Below are 16,886 nucleotides of genomic sequence, written 5' to 3'. Positions count from 1 at the left end.
TATAAAACATTATATTCACCATGGGAAAAATCATGAGAGGTTAATACAAGTTTTGGAACACCACCTGTGCATGTGAATAGTTATTTTCTAGGCAACCTCATGCAAATTCTCGTTTTTCTTCTTTTTTTCAGTGCCTATTTTTTTTAAATATTTTTCATTGAGTATTTCAACTTGTAAAAGTTAGCAACTACCAAAGCCGACAATATATATATTAAATAAAGAAGAAGCAGATGAATATCTTGAGTAAAAAGTAAAAAAATGGAGATGGATTTTAAAAAGTCATATAATAAAACAATTAAAATTGAGAATGGAAATGGGGAATGTGTCAAAGAGACAACAACCTGACCAAAGAGCAGAAAACACTGATATCAGTCAATACATTGATTTATCAACCCCAGAGATGTGACATTCACCCTTGACTGTTGGCCTTGTTGAATATCATCTCTTGGTTTGATAAATCATTGTATCAACCTCATCAAAAGTCAATAATTATATAATATTAAGGTCTATATTGCCTTAATTCATTGAATAAATTCCTCATCATTACTCATGAGAAAAATCTCTATAGATGTGAAGCAGAGAGATTTTGATATATGAAAAACAATATGCTAACAGTTTGACAACTTCATGTACATATATACAATCATTGCATGTTATATATGTCTGTAAGAGAGGGTTTGACCTTGACCTCATTTCATGGTTCATTTGTCAGTGTTGATATTTAATGATTTGGTTAGTTTCTCATGATCAGATTCTTAAAATAATAGGTCTACTTTATTCATGGAAAAAGATGGTTATGAAGTTTAAATGTCCGTCTTACAGGGATATACTGACTTGGATATATTACAGACTTTCTGGAGCATACAGAGAGAAACACCTTCCAGAAACTAACACAAGTAAAGAATTTTTCAAAACAAATAGTTATTTTTATGAGAAACTTCCCTGAATAAATAGATTAGCAAAAACTTAATATTTGTAAAATGAAATGGAGGAAGAAGTCCTCATTACAGAAGAAAAATAATTTGGTAGAAAAAATATAAAAATCTATATAAATAAGTGAATTCAAAACCTTTTCTTACTGGTAAGTTTTTCTGTCTTTTTTGCACTTGTGCTGTTTACCGTGATGATGAAGGCTGCCATATTGGTTAAATCCATGTCATCTGTTACCTTTTAAATGTCAACTTGTACCAAATTTTCCCTAGATGGTTCCCTTACCAAGTTTTACTTTTGTCAGAGGCATAGCTTCCCTTGAGGCAATGATGCAACTGCCTCACTAAATTTATATCAAAACAAATAGAGGAGATAAAGATAGATAAAATATGTAACATGTATTCCAAAGTATAGAGTTGAGAGTGATGATGGTTCAAAACATTTGACTTCTCTATTCTTTTACAACTGTTATCCTAATGCTAGCAAGTTAAAGGTTTGGTTTGCTTGCTTGCTTTGTTTGTATTAATGTTTGCTCAAGCATTGTAATTAAGATTGACATCTGAAAACAATATAAAAAGGCAGAGTTAAACTTGTATACATTATATTTAAATTTGATTGGACATTATCAAATAATCAAATTTACCTATATACAGGTTTAACTCCGCCTACTTATATTGTTTGCAGATGTCAATCTTAATTACAATGCTTGAGTAAACTTTAATACAAACAAAGCTAGCAAGCAAACCAAACCTTTAACTTGCTAGCATTAGGATAACAGCTGTAACGGACATTCCTCAATTAACTTAAAAACTAGTAATCAAATATATTTCCTGAAATGACCAAATTAGATACTGGTTTCTTGTGTGTAAACCTTGTAACAAAAGTGATTCAGACAAGAGGTCAGACCTATGAAACTGACAGGATGCTTGATTTTTGTTTTTTGGTTGCATTTGATAAATGTGGTTTTCAACAGACACTTGGCATTCCCATGGAAAACAATTGTTCTACCCTTCCACCGACATGTTCCTTGATTCATATGAGCCAGGCTTCAGAGTTCAACCAGTCATATAATACATGTATGCCACCATGCATCTCACAAACTTATAAAGATACTAGACATAGTTGATCTTAAACTTAAATATCGCCAAATCCATACACAAGCAATTTATGGGTGTCCAAGATTGTGTCAGTTGTTGTTGTTTTGATCAGTCATTGAATACAGAGAATAAAATTTTAATCAATAGTTTCATTCAAACGTATTCATGGATCTAATGCAGATTAGAAAATACTATTTTTTCATGATAAAAGTCTGCAAATTTGGGATTTTTTCTAAGAAGAAAATTTTGTACACGTATGTGGCCAATCAAGCCTTTGTCGTCTGTTGAAGGGATGGGCATTTATATACTCTATCCAACAGTATAGAGATTGCAATGCTTGCTACGTGCTACAGAACCCTTGAAACAAACCTGGCAGGGGTCCATAGGAGGCCTTTTGGAAGACAAAATCTCTTCTTGTCTAACATGCTCTCCTTTTCCAGGCGAAGTCTAAAAATCGTGCTCATACACTGGTCAACACACACTCTGCAGAACCTATATCATTGAATATGGTTAATTATACCCATGGAACAAAGTTCTGTAGGTTATAATGTTTTTGACCCATCTGTCCTTCAGTCTGTCTGTCAGTCTGTCCGTCAGTCCTATTCTTGTCATGGCAACTCCTCTGAAACCACACAACAGAATTTCATGAAACTTTGTAGATAATAAAGACATACTATGTAGATGTGCATATTGACAGGGAATAATGATTTTATTTTTTTTCTAGGAGTTATGCCTTTTGAATTTAGAATTTTGGCCTAAATAATGTAAATTCAGAAATAATTGCGAGGTTTTTATTAATGTGAATGATGTGACTGGGCGGGTATCGCAATATTAAGAACTCGCATTCTGATAACTGAAACATTGATCTGTATGCAGATTTTTCTGAAATCGCAATAATTAAACTCACATTTTTGTCCATTCGTGAAAAATCGCAATAATAAATGCATGCAATAATTTCTGAATTTACAGTATACTACTGCAACAGATTTTCATCGCAACTCCTCTGAAACCACACAACAGAGTTTCATGAAACTTTGTAGATAGTTGGGGCATACTAACTGTATGTAGATATGCATATCAACAGGAATTTATGATTGATTTTTTTTTGAAGAAGTTATGCCACTTTGAACTTAAAATTGCGGCTTAAATATACTACTGCAACAGTTTGTCATCGTAACTCCTCTGAAACCAAACAACAGAATTTCCTGAAACTTTGTAGATAATAAGGACATAATATGTAGATATGCATATCCACAAGAATTTATTATTTATCTTCTTTCGTAGGAGTTGTGAGTCTTTGAACTTAGGAATCTAGTGAGATTTTGTTTGCCAAGTAACAATGTTGGGACATAGGGTATGAGAGCGTGCTCACAAAGGTTCTTTAATTTTTTCTTTTTCTTGTCTTGAATTGCATAAAAAATGTATCCCTTGATGTAAGCAAACAACAATCAAACCTGTATAGAAATCAACGTTTGCATTTGTAAATGGCGCAAAAAAATTTTGGCGACTTCGGTTTGCCATATCCTATCCTAATTGCAGTCCTTGAACTGTGTCAGGCTTTAACTCCCAAGTATCAAATCGTTTGCCTCACTAGAAAAAAGGTATGCCACTGTTTATGAATGTGTGCCCAAATTTTTAAATCATAAAAGATCATACAGGTTCCACTTCTGTTAATATAGACAATGCAATTTCCCATAGGAACTCCCTTAACGGCTACAATCGTGCCACTTTTACTATGAAGCTTCGTAAAAAATTACATCCTAGAATGGAAAGTTGATATGCACTACTATTTTATTCAAATGTCAAAACATAAGGCTGTGTGGCATATTTTCAACATTAATATGCCCCAAACTTCCAAGAGTTTAAATGTATTATATACTCAAATTCTGTATTACCCCTCCCTTCACTTTGGGTCTTCCTAAGAATTCAATTTCGCCACTATCCATGTGTATTTATACTGGTAACATTCCCAAATTATGTCTATGAGATGAAACATAGAGATCATATCAGGGAACCAGTAGGTAAACAAAACAAAATATCTATGAATATTATATATATATCTCCCCAAAAGAGGTGTGGTTTGTGAAACAGCTGTATTTACAAAGTGCAACCTACAATTCCTGCACATTTGTATATCTGATCACCAAAAAGTGTCATGAAAAAAAATGGAATTTGTCTTCTTTCACGTGTAGCATTTGCCACATGTAACTGTAAATATGTTTCTTTTGTATTTACAGAAAGTGAAAACAATGGACGTTCAGCACATAGTGTTACAGTTTTTGCTGTGGGCCAGTTGGGGTCTGCACTTGGTTTACTGTGAACACCTACTTCAAACCTTAACAGCTACGATTGGTGCAGAAAATTATACACATTACAGACTAAGTACTCAGGGACGTCTTCACATTACATTAGAATCAATAGTAGGAGATGCTGATTTATACATATCTGATAACACTTTATCTCCATCTTATGAAGATTATGTTATACAATCAAACACCTGTGGAATAGAGGAAGTAGAAATCCCAAGTAATATGAAACGACCAGTAGGTATAGGAATTTATGGCCATCCTACTTATATAATGTCGGAATACAGATTGTCCATCTACTTCTTAAAACAGTATGATGATGCAAATTATGCACAATTAGTTCATTCATATAACAAATTTGAAGGAGAAGATAATAATGAAGAAGGATACACAACATTTGATTACTCATCAGCACAGTATAGTGCACGGACTCAGGGTGGTCAGCAGGAAGAGGGAGAATCTGCTTGGTCTGTTATTGGTACCATTCTGTCTACTATTTTGAAAATCATTTTTGAAATCTTGTTATAACATCAGTAAATATATTATTTGGTATGAAACATGTAAGCTCTAATGCTTTTTTTTTGGCCCTGTGTGGAAAGAAATTTGTGAAGATCAAGAAGGTCTTGGCATTTAAATATAGTAATCCTATAGTACTGTAGTTGCATGTATTAAAAGTTAAAACTACATTAAAAGGTTTTTGATATATAAATATTATTGCAGAATTTAATAAAATTATGATAGAAGCTTCCTTAAATGGTGAAGGATATTTACCAGAAGTATGTTATATAATGAGAAGTCATTATGAACAGATAGAGTTCGAAAATTATTTTTTTTACTTGTACATGAAACTATTTGTAATCATGGCAATATGGATCAATAATATACATGCACTTAAAGTTACAATTATAAAGAAAATTATATGACAGAAAAAAAATCAAATGTTCACTTGCATCTAACATGCTATTTACAGTAAAATTATAACTGCATGTTAATATGAAAAAATAGGATGTGGGGTGTACGTCACATGAGGCAACAACATAATGACAAAAAAATCAAATGACATGTACAACTAAAGTCAGGTGTCGAGACAATATTACAAGCTCTAAATAATCATTAGTGTACTCTTTTAAAGCTGTGAAAAAATTCAACAGAAACAGCAAAAGATCTGCAATCAGCACCTGATTATCCAAATGCAAAACATTATGTATGACATACAACTACTGACAAGATTCCTGACAGTGACTTAGGACATCAAAATGAAAATTTGTTGACCTGTTTATAAATTTGGTTGTGAAGCACTATCATATCCCCCAAAACGCTATACAAGGTTTAGTTTTTTCTTAATATTAAAGAAGGGGCTTGGTGACAAAGTGGTCTAATTAGTTCATCTACTGTATAACTAGCCTGTCAACACTGAGGATGTGAGTTCAAACCTGGTCTGTGGCAGGTGCATTTAACTCCAATCTTAGTAACTAGGAATGTCAGTTTTCCTGCCGAAAGTCCTGGTTCTTTCCGCGGAAATAAAGCAATCAATCAATATAATTGAAAAACAACAGTGCTTCTAAATGCAATATTTATAACTGTATGGGAATGCCTTTATACTTTATTTCTTTGTATGAACATAATATTGAAAAAGTTGTGTTAATATATGCAGCATCTGACACAATATTACATTCCTACACCATAATGTCCATGTAAGCTTTCGGCAATTACACAAAATTAGATAAATGTGTTGATCAAGTGTCATTTAATATTAATACTTTTGTATATTGATATACCTCAGAATAAAAACTAAAAGATTGTAGTTATAGAAATACAATTTTTTGTGTAAAGCTTTACTTAATGTATGTGGATGAGTTTTATTTTTTATGAAATGACAAGTAATTTTTCTATAATCATGGAGTAAAAAAAATCATATTATTAAGTTAACTGTCAATGACTGTTAGTTTTGTTTAAAATAGAAATGGAGTTAACACTATTATTGTGATAGCTCTAGTCTAATACACTATTATTGTGATAGGTCTAGTCTAAGACACTATTATTGTGATAGGTCTAGTCTAAGATATAGTTTTGTTTATGGTTTGCCTAATTCTCTATTTGTTTTGCCTCAAATGCCTTCCCTAATGTTTTTATTGGAACTTTTGGAAGTGAATCGTGACAAAATTGAAGGCTGCTCATGCCAATATATACAAGGTAAAAATTCCAACAACACTTGTAGTACCTACTCTATATTTTTAAGGAGGAAACCCTAAACACAAATACTTTTATGATTGGCTTAGTACCCATTTATAGTTTCATAATATAACAGTAGTCCGGTATACACTAATGCTAGGGGCCAACTTGATTTTGCAGTGGGACGTAATTTTGCTCAGTCAGAAAGCCTCTCTGTGAGATGATAGATAGCATAAAAGTGCTGTTATTTTGCTTAGTATTTTGTCAAGTGCATGTGGTGATTTTGTGTCATGAATTAATACAATTTAACCCTTATTCTTCATTATCTATATTAATAATATTGTAAAGTTGAGTTTGGTAAAATGAACAGTTGTGAACTGAAGATATGCTTGTACTGTGTATTATATATAAAAGTGTTAAATGAAAATTAATATATGTTAAGAAGCATATGTCTTTTTAGTGATGAAGAATCAGTGTTCTAAATTATTGATTTTTTAGCTCACCTGACCTGAAAGGTCAAGTGAGCTTTTCTCATCACTTTGCGTCCGTCGTCCGTCGTCCTGCGTCCGTCGTCCGTCGTCCGTAAACTTTTACAAAAATCTTCTCCTCTGAAACTACTGGGCCAAATTTAACCAAACTTGGCCACATTCATCATTGGGGTATCTAGTTTTAAAAATGTGTGGCGTGACCCGGTCAACCAACCAAGATGGCCGCCACGGCTAAAAATAGAACATAGGGGTAAAATGCAGTTTTTAGCTTATAACTCAAAAACCAAAGCATTAAGAGCAAATCTGACATGGGGTAAAATTGTTCATCAGGTCAAGATCTATCTGCCCTGAAATTTTCAGATGAATCGGACAACCCGTTATTGGGTTGCTGCCCCTGAATTGGTAATTTTAAGGAAATTTTGCTGTTTTTGGTTATTATCTTGAATATTATTATAGATAGAGATAAACTGTAAACAGCAATAATGTTCAGCAAAGTAAGATTTACAAATAAGTCAATATAACCGAAATGGTCAGTTGACCCCTTTAGGAGTAATTGCCCTTTATAGTCAATTTTTAACCATTTTTCGTAAATCTTAGTAATCTTTTACAAAAATCTTCTCCTCTGAAACTCCGTGGCCAAATTAAACCAAACTTGGCCACAATCATCATTTGGTTATCTAGTTTAAAAAATGTGTGGCGTGACCCGGCCAACCAACCAAGATGGCCGCCACAGCTAAAAATAAAACATAGGGGTAAAATGCAGTTTTTGGCTTATAACTCAAAAACCAAAGCATTTAGAGCAAATCTGACATGAAGTAAAATTGTTTATCAGGTCAAGATCTATCTGCCCTGAAATTTTCAGATGAATCGGACAACCTGTTGTTGGGTTGCTGCCCCTGAATTGGTAATTTTAAGGAAATTTTGCTGTTTTTGGTTATTATCTTGAATATTATTATAGATAGAGATAAACTGTAAACAGCAATAATGTTCAGCAAAGTAAGATTAACAAATAAGTCAACATGACTGAAATGGTCAGTTGACCCCTTTAGGAGTTATTGCCCTTTATAGTCAATTTTTAACAATTTTTCGTAAATCTTAGTAATCTTTTACAAAAATCTTCTCCTCTGAAACTCCGTGGCCAAATTAAACCAAACTTGGCCACAATCATCATTTGGTTATCTAGTTTTAAAAATGTGTGGCGTGACCTGGTCAACCAACCAAGATGGCCGCCACGGCTAGAAATAGAACATAGGGGTAAAATTCAGTTTTTGGCTTTTAACTCAAAAACCAAAGCATTTAAAGCAAATCTGACATGAAGTAAAATTGTTTATCAGGTCAAGATCTATCTGCCCTGAAATTTTCAGATGAATCGGACAACCCGTTATTGGGTTGCTGCCCCTGAATTGGTAATTTTAAGGAAATTTTGCTGTTTTTGGTTATTATCTTGAATATTATTATAGATAGAGATAAACTGTAAACAGCAATAATGTTCAGCAAAGTAAGATTTACAAATAAGTCAGTATAACCGAAATGGTCAGTTGACCCCTTAAGGAGTAATTGCCCTTTATAGTCAATTTTTAACCATTTTTCGTAAATCTTAGTAATCTTTTACAAAAATCTTCTCCTCTGAAACAACTGGGCCAAATTAAACCAAACTTGGCCACAATCATCATTTGGTTATCTAGTTTTGAAAATGTGTGGCGTGACCTGGTCAACCAACCAAGATGGCCGCCACGGCTAAAAATAGAACATAGGGGTAAAATTCAGTTTTTGGCTTTTAACTCAAAAACCAAATCATTTAAAGCAAATCTGACATGAAGTAAAATTGTTTATCAGGTCAAGATCTATCTGCCCTGAAATTTTCAGATGAATCGGACAACCTGTTGTTGGGTTGCTGCCCCTGAATTGGTAATTTTAAGGTGATTTTGCTGTTTTTGGTTATTATCTTGAATATTATTATAGATAGAGATAAACTGTAAACAGCAATAATGTTCAGCAAAGTAAGATTAACAAATAAGTCAACATGACTGAAATGGTCAGTTGACCCCTTTAGGAGTTATTGCCCTTTATAGTCAATTTTTAACAATTTTTCGTAAATCTTAGTAATCTTTTACAAAAATCTTCTCCTCTGAAACTCCGTGGCCAAATTAAACCAAACTTGGCCACAATCATCATTTGGTTATCTAGTTTTAAAAATGTGTGGCGTGACCTGGTCAACCAACCAAGATGGTCGCCACGGCTAGAAATAGAACATAGGGGTAAAATTCAGTTTTTGGCTTTTAACTCAAAAACCAAAGCATTTAAAGCAAATCTGACATGAAGTAAAATTGTTTATCAGGTCAAGATCTATCTGCCCTGAAATTTTCAGATGAATCGGACAACCCGTTATTGGGTTGCTGCCCCTGAATTGGTAATTTTAAGGAAATTTTGCTGTTTTTGGTTATTATCTTGAATATTATTATAGATAGAGATAAACTGTAAACAGCAATAATGTTCAGCAAAGTAAGATTTACAAATAAGTCAGTATAACCGAAATGGTCAGTTGACCCCTTAAGGAGTAATTGCCCTTTATAGTCAATTTTTAACCATTTTTCGTAAATCTTAGTAATCTTTTACAAAAATCTTCTCCTCTGAAACAACTGGGCCAAATTAAACCAAACTTGGCCACAATCATCATTTGGTTATCTAGTTTTGAAAATGTGTGGCGTGACCTGGTCAACCAACCAAGATGGCCGCCACGGCTAAAAATAGAACATAGGGGTAAAATTCAGTTTTTGGCTTTTAACTCAAAAACCAAATCATTTAAAGCAAATCTGACATGAAGTAAAATTGTTTATCAGGTCAAGATCTATCTGCCCTGAAATTTTCAGATGAATCGGACAACCTGTTGTTGGGTTGCTGCCCCTGAATTGGTAATTTTAAGGTGATTTTGCTGTTTTTGGTTATTATCTTGAATATTATTATAGATAGAGATAAACTGTAAAAAACAATAAATGTCGGCAAAGTAAGATCTACAAATAAGTCAACATGACCGAAATTGTCAGTTGACCCCTTTAGGAGTTATTGCCCTTTATAGTCAATTTTTAACCATTTTTTCGTAAATCTTAGTAATCTTTTACAAAAATCTTCTCCTCTGAAACTACTGGGCCAAGTTAATTATAGATAGAGATAATTGTAAGCAGGAAAAATGTTCAGTAAATTAAGATGTACAAACACATCACCATCACCAAAACACAATTTTGTCATGAATCCATCTGCGTCCTTTGTTTAATATTCACATAGACCAAGGTGAGCGACACAGGCTCTTTAGAGCCTCTAGTTTCAGTGAAATTAACAGACCTACTGTGCAGTTTAAGTCCTTTTTTAGCTCACCTGGCCCACAGGGCCAAGTGAGCTTTTCTCTCATCACTTGGCATCTATCATCTTTTAACTTTTACAAAAATCTTCTCCTCTGAAACTACTTGGCCAAATTTAACCAAACTTGGCCACAATCATCATTATCATTAGGGTATCTAGTTTTAAAAATGTGTCCGATGACCCCGCCTGCCAATCAAGATGCCTAATGGCTAAAATTAGAACATAGGGGTAAAATGCAATTTTTGTCTTTTATTTTGAAAATCATTATATATAAATAGAGAAAATCTGACATAAGCAGAAATGTTTATAATGATAAGCTCTACCAATTGTCCATATATGTCAAAATATGACGACTTCTAATAGGAGTAACTTTAAATTGCAAAAATGATCAGCAAGACAAATAAGTCTCATGGTTGAAATCGTCTGTTGACTCCTTATTAGAGTTTTTGCCCTTTGATGATGATTTTTACCATTTTTTTACGTTTTTTTGCCTTATATCATAAAAATTATTATAGATAGATAGAAACTTAAAAAAGCAAAAATGATCAGCAAGACAAGTTCTAGAAATAAGTTTGCATGGTTGAAATCGTCAATCGACTCCTTATTAGAGTTATTGCTCTTTGATGATGATTTTTACCAATTTTTTACGTTTTTGCCTTAAAAATTATAATAGATAGATAGAAACTTAAATAAGCAAAAATGATCAGCAAGACAAGATTTATAATTAAGACAATTTAAAGGAAATCGTCCGACTTCTCCTTATTGGAGTTAATGCCCTTTAATGAAGGTTTTTTTACCATTTTTTTTATGTTTTGCCTTATATGATAAAAATTATAATAGATAAAAAGACACTTTAAATCACAAAAATGATCAGCAAGGCAAGATCTACTAACAAGTCAAATTTGGTGATAGTTAGCAGACTGTCACTCTTTATAGGAGTGATTTCCCTTAAATGAGGATTTTTTTACCCTCTTTTGTGTTTTGAGCAAAAACTAAAGAAGATAAAGAGAACCTAAACTGACTAAATGATCAGCAATACAAGATCAACAAAACAGAGATTTTTGTCATGAATTCTATTCTCGTCTACAATGTTGGAGACTGTCTTTTGTTGAATATGCACATGAACCAAGGTGAGCGACACAGACTCTTTAGAGCCTCTAGTTTTGCATATCATAATTGTGGCTTTAGCAGAGATTTAATTTTTTTTTTTTTACATGTACATCACAATGTTGATAATTCTGTTTTCAGGTCCATTTGTTAACTTTCATTGCTCAAGTATAGGGCTTACGGGAAGCCAGTTTTAGTTAAAGTGGATATGATATAAACAATTACATCTACTTTAAATTAGTGTTTTCTGTGCATTTTAGAAATAATCAGTATAATCAATGGATAAAAAATTTGTGTAGAAAAAATGAATCCACCACCTTATGTTGTTGTTAAATGTCGCCCAATATGTGCCTGTATTTGAATAAAAGATATTTTGTTCTTTGTTTTATCACTAACCCTTCACTTTTTACTGATACAGACCTATAGCTATCACAACTACTGGTTAACAGTAACCACAAGCTTAAAATCAGATCTGTTTACCCTTCCAGAACAATGAAGTTCATCCCCTGTTTCAGTGGGGTTCTTGCATTCTTCATATTCTGTGCAATGTGAGGAGGTATATATCAATGAGACAGCAACCTCAGCATACAAAAAAACAACCCTACATATTCAATTTTTGTACATACAGTCCAATAATAGAACATTTTATGCACAATATTTCTATTTCTATATCTCCTTGTGTGGGAGGACTTCCATCAACACCAATTTCTTGTAAAAGCACAAAACACCAAGATACTGTACACTGACTCAGGACAGACTAACATGTGACCCAGTTTATTTTAAAAAAAATTGCTCGCCTATCCTAAAAGGCCATTAGAGGTAATGCCATCACTTGGCATCTATCATCATTGGCCATAAACTTCAACATTTTTTCATCTTCTCTAAAAAGACTTCACCAGTATTAATCAAATTTAGCAGGAATGATGTATGGGAGGTACTCTACTAATGATCATCATTTGGTCTAAACCAACTGGAAATTATTTTTTTTTTAGCTCACCTTGTCTGAAAGGTGTATTGTCATCACCTGACCTCATGTCATCATTGTCCAACTTGTACATGTAGGTAACCTACAAATGGTCATCATTTTATCCAATCCAACATCGAATATGGCTGCCAGAGTGGTCCAATCCAACATAAAACATGGCTGCCAGAGGCAAACTTTGATTCTGATTATCTAATTGGCAAAAATCTTCTCTGAATCTTCAAGGCAAAATGTTTTGGAACTTTATATGATTGATGATTGTGAGATTCTCTGAAAGCTATCCTCATATTATGTTGATACCACGGCAAACATGGTGGCATTTGTGGCACAAAGTTCCCATTAAAACTTTATTCAAAATCATATGTTCATCTTCTCTGAATCCACAAGGCCAATGTGAAATAAAGTTGGTAGGAATGATGTTAAGAAGGACCTCTACAAACAATCCTTATTTGGTTCTGATCAGACAAAAAAAAACATGATGCCCATAGGCAATTACTGATTCTAATTGGACAATGATAAACAAATCTTTCCATCTTAAACTACACATAGAAAGACTCTGAAACCTTACAGGATTTTTAATGTTTGGGAGACTCTCTACCTCTGAACATTTGTATAATGTTGTTTGCATTTTTGATATTTTTCAGGTTTTCCATGTGTGGTCATTTTTGCCACTGATTGATAAAGGTGATTACTTTGAATGGCAATATTAGGTTATTATATTGGGTTAATAATGATATTCTACACAATTGTAGAACACTACATGAGGATGTGCATAAAGTAATATAATCCTGGTCCAGCATGTTAAAGGAGAGATAATCCAACTTACTTACTTGAAAATCGAAATGTGATAAATCTCTTTTATGTACATCTCCTTCTTGACAGCTTGACAAATATTCATAAACTTTACACTGTTGTGGAGCATTATCTGAGGATGTGCATAAAGTAATAAAATCCTGGTTGAACGTGTTAAAGGGAAGATGATCAAATTTGCAGGGAAGTGGGGAATCCTTCTGTGAGTTTCCTCAAAGTTCTAGTTATAAGTATCTACACTTCATTGCTATATAGATAAAACTATATTTTTGTCAGACATAAGTGTTAAAAACATTACTGTTTAGGGGATCTTTGCACAGAGCTTTTATTCAGATCAATTACTAGTTAGTAACAAAAAATTATTTTCATGGAAAAAATGTATTTTCTATAAAAAAATTTCAATATTAACTTGAATTGATCTGTATATATATGTAACACTCCCAAAAGTGTCCGATTCCCCTGAACGTGTCCGATTTCACATCCCCCAAATGTGTCCGAATTTTGTTAATCGCCAAAACATGTCCAGTTTAAAACCCCAAAATGTGTCGAAACTTTTAGCGCTAATTTGTTCTCCGTGATGTCAATAACATTTACGGCAATTCAATGATAGGGAACATGATTGGCGATGTCAGTCTTGTTTGTTTGATTCTTAAAAAAAGAATCGTAGCCGCTATCCAAGGACATCTGATGGAAAGGTGAAGTGATCCGTATAGACAAATGTCCAAGATATGGCACACTATGCACAGTGACTTCTGCTTCCCAATAAACAGACACCAGATAAAAAAAACAATGGAACAATCTAAAAAAGTTATTTTTACTTGCAGCGGTTTTATTAATTTTTTTTATCAATATGATTATCATTGTTTTAAATTTTAGATGGAGGTACTTTTTATCTTGCTAATTTTCCCAGTGCTTCAATATTGATAAATTGGTCATTTATTAGCATTACATAATTAACTATGGACTGTTGATTGCTGTCCAGTGGCAAATATTTCAGGCATATTTAGAGCAAACATAAAAATTGCAATTAACTAGTTTTGTACAGTTTAGTTCATCGTTTACTTAATGAATTCTTTTCGGGAGGGATTGTACTTGATATTCATATGATGAAGACATAATCTTTCAATCAGTTTAATTGAGGTCTGAAGCTGGAATTTTTATTTAGGGGCCAGCTGAGGACCACCTTCGGGTGCGGGATTTTCTTGCTGCGTTGAAGACTCATTGGTGGCCTTCGGCTGTTATCTGCTCTTTGGCCGGGTAGTTGTCTCTTTGACATATTCCCCATTTCCATTCTCAATTTTATTTTGTACTACTATACTCTGGTTAGGCCTAACTATCTTTGAGGGTATTGCACGACTGGCTTCTTGCAGAAGTGGTTTCTGGGCTTTTTAAATTTTGGCTTCATATGATACGTTGGGGGGGATTGGACATGTTGGGCGTTTTTCAAAAAATGGACACGATTGGGGGGATGGACACGTTTCTGAGTGTGTAACACAAATACACATTTCTTATTTAAGATTATCACTTGCATATCAAATTAAATAAATAGATGCACCTTTTTAACAGTAGTTCTTACTATTAAATTCCTTGCTTAAGGTTACTTTTTCCACATTCAGAATTACAAAATTATCCCTCTTTAACATCAATACTGAAAGAAAGTTGGGTCCCCATTTTTCAGTAATTTTGATCACAATTATATTAGTCAAAACATATTGCAAAATGAATAAAATCTCAACATGAGACTTAGCGAGTGATATATGCCATAACCCAAGCAAAATCTTTTATTTAAAGAATAGCTTTTCTGGGTATATACTTAACATCAAACATAAATATAAGGGCTATTGTATAAAGGATCTCAAAGTTACTCGGTTTGCAAGTTGTTAATATGTATGCCCATATATAGAAGGCATATGTTGACTGTTAGATGTCTTTTTTGGTGTTGTTTTGTGAATCTTTTGTTTAGCTAATTATTTCACTTAACATACACCCCATATTTAATATTCATATATACAGGGAGGGAAAGATTAATGCTTAATAGTCCAATGACAAATATTACATGTAAATCAGGACAAGAACCCAATTTTAAACCGCTATTTCATAATGTTACAAACCCAGGAAGACATGTAACACTACCACAACACATTATTCTGACTCTCCTGAGCAGTCTTGGCTCCTACAACTAAATGCCACCTGATTAGCAAAAAAAAGCAAATACCAATTTTTAGGTTTTCGGTTTGACCCCATGAAATCCCACACTTGGTGAGCAATCGACTACTACACCACCAAGACAGTTGATATATATATAGGGTAACAGGACCATAACAGCTAATAGCTGGATAATATTTCCAACAAAATATCATAATCAGACATCATTTTAATAAAATGCTCCGCAGGGCGCAGCTTGATACGACCGCAGAGGTCGAACCCTGAACAGTTGGGGCAAGTATGGACACAACATTCAAGCTTGATACAGCTCTGAATTTGGATTGTGATTAAATATTTGACACAGCATAGGTTTCTGACACAGAATGAATGTGGTCTAAGAACTTAAAAATTTTAAATTGGACATTCACCTATTATGGTCCAATATCCAAAATCTAAATACATGGTTAGATTCAGCATATCAAAGAACCCCAAGAATTCAATTTTTGATGAAATCAAACAAAGTTTAATTTTGGACCCCGATTTGGACCAACTTGAAAACTGGGCCCATAATCAAAAATCTAAATACATGTTTAGATTCAGCATATCAAAGAACCCTAAAAATTCAATTTTTGTTAAAATCAAACTAAGTTTAATTTTGGACCCTTTGGACCTTAATGTAGACCAATTTGAAAACGGAACCAAAAATTAAGAATCTAAATACACGGTTAGATTCGGCATATCAAAGAACCCCAATAATTCAATTTTTGATGAAATCAAACAAAGTTAAATTTTGGACCCTTTTGACCTCAATGTGGACAAAGTTGATAACAGGGCCCAAAAATCAAAAATCTAAATACATGGTTAGATTCAGCATATCAAAGAACCCCATATATTCAATTTTTGTTGAAATCAAACAAAGTTTAATTTTGGACCCCGATTTGGACCAACTTGAAAACTGGGCCCATAATCAAAAATCTAAATACATGTTTAGATTCAGCATATCAAAGAACCCTAAAAATTCAATTTTTGTTAAAATCAAACTAAGTTTAATTTTGGACCCTTTGGACCTTAATGTAGACCAATTTGAAAACGGAACCAAAAATTAAGAATCTAAATACACGGTTAGATTCAGCATATCAAAGAACCCCAATAATTCAATTTTTGAAGAAATCAAACAAAGTTAAATTTTGGACCCTTTGGACCTCAATGTGGACCAATTTAAAAACGGGGCCCAAAATCCAAAAACTTAATACACGGTTAGATTCAGCATATTAAAGAACCCCAAGAATTCAAGAATAAAACCCCATTGAAATTGATCAAGAAATAAGCAATTTATACGAAGTATCTTCTTTTGCACAATACTGTGCAATTGAATATTTCTTGCTATTGCGCAATACTGTGCAATTGACAATTTCTTGCTATTGCGCAATATTGTGCTATTGGATATTTCTTGCTATTGCGCAATACTGTGCAATTGAAGATTTCTTGCTAT

General features: G+C 33.2%; 1 protein-coding gene and 1 long non-coding RNA gene across 4 annotated transcripts in view; one reads left to right on the top strand and one right to left on the bottom strand.

Moving 5' to 3' along the window:
• The window catches only part of LOC127698557 (proto-oncogene c-Rel-like), a 182,992-nt gene that overhangs the window by 100,549 nt on the left and 65,557 nt on the right, over positions 1 to 16,886 (top strand). The gene's annotated exons all lie outside the window — the stretch shown is intronic.
• LOC127698590 (uncharacterized) lies at positions 7,182 to 10,318 on the bottom strand. The gene is made up of 3 exons (XR_007980895.1): positions 9,705 to 10,318; positions 8,701 to 9,202; positions 7,182 to 8,198 (listed from the first exon to the last, which is right to left on the bottom strand). It is a non-coding gene; the product is annotated as an uncharacterized LOC127698590 (long non-coding RNA).

This window comes from Mytilus californianus, unplaced genomic scaffold (assembly GCF_021869535.1).
Source record: "Mytilus californianus isolate M0D057914Y unplaced genomic scaffold, xbMytCali1.0.p SCAF_4, whole genome shotgun sequence".
Lineage (NCBI taxonomy): Eukaryota > Metazoa > Mollusca > Bivalvia > Mytilida > Mytilidae > Mytilus > Mytilus californianus.
Note: the sequence above shows the minus strand (reverse complement) of the source record. Positions and strands in the feature narration are given on the sequence as shown.